This window comes from Octopus bimaculoides, chromosome 21 (assembly GCF_001194135.2).
Source record: "Octopus bimaculoides isolate UCB-OBI-ISO-001 chromosome 21, ASM119413v2, whole genome shotgun sequence".
NCBI classification, from domain to species: Eukaryota; Metazoa; Mollusca; class Cephalopoda; order Octopoda; family Octopodidae; genus Octopus; species Octopus bimaculoides.
The window spans coordinates 26,137,748-26,138,821 of NC_069001.1; the positions used below are offsets into that span (position 1 = coordinate 26,137,748).

A 1,074-nucleotide genomic window follows, 5' to 3' on the forward strand; every position below is an offset into this window, starting at 1 on the left:
TATACACGTGTGTGTGCGTGTGTTTGAGCGCGTTCGCGTTTGTATCTTTTTCCCTCCACTATTCGGCAAACATCGTTGGTTTGTGTACGGCCCCGTCACTTAACGGTTCCTCGGACACCACCGTTAGAATTTGAATCAGAATTTCTGTTTTTCTTTAAATAAGAACTGAGTCGGATTTCTTCGGCGTAAACCCTTCAAAGCGGTGTTCAACATGGCCGTAGTCTAATAACTGATAGATGTAGAATGTTTTAAAAAATAACGATCGGAAGTTACACATGTTATCTCTTGTTCTGCTATCACGTCTACACATGTATCACACTCACCTTTTTGCTCTTTTCCAGAATAACTATTCCACATCTGACTGAGGATGCAGTTTGTATATTGTAAGTAATTTCCTCGCTTTCTTGCTAATATCTTACTGCACATTCTTTCATTACTTATTAGTGAAACGTTGGACAAGTTTTCTACTTGTACGACGTTTCTCGTATTCAAATTAACATTTAAATATCTCATCACTGTTTATTGTGCAGTTCCTACTTTTCTATAATTTTCATTTCGTCCCTTTCAACTATTTGCATCTATTCATGTGCTTCTCCTACACGTTTTGCTTTTTGCTTGTTCCCGTATTGAAACTTGATAATCTGATAATCACCAGGGTTAATAATACCTCAATCCTAGTACTTATTTTGTGAGGCCTGGTACTTAGTCTATCGTTATGTTTTGCTGAAGTAATGCATTATGGGAACATAATCAAACCACGATCTTTTACATAACGGAGAAGGATACAAACACGATGACACAAACGATATATATAAATATATAAGGAAAATATGACAAGTTAGAAAATGCTAAAATAATTATATCATGAAGAACATTTTAGTACCGGTTTCAATTTTTGCAACTTTTTCAACTTAGAGTTGAAAAACTAAACTTAGAATGAAAAGCAATTGAATTGTGGAAATATTCAATGAAATTTTTCTTAAAAAATATTTCCATAATTTTCAAATTTATAGGCGAAGGAGTGGCTCTGTGGTAAGTAGCTTACTTAGCAACCACACAGTTCCGGGTTCATTC

At 34.9% G+C, this 1,074-nt stretch overlaps 1 long non-coding RNA gene across 2 annotated transcripts in view; it reads left to right on the top strand.

Moving 5' to 3' along the window:
- The window catches only part of LOC128250446 (uncharacterized), a 613,350-nt gene that overhangs the window by 554,837 nt on the left and 57,439 nt on the right, over positions 1–1,074 (top strand). For both annotated transcript variants that reach the window (XR_008266462.1, XR_008266463.1), the window contains one exon: positions 342–383. This is a non-coding gene — a long non-coding RNA (uncharacterized LOC128250446). The remainder of the gene's footprint in view (positions 1–341; positions 384–1,074) is intronic.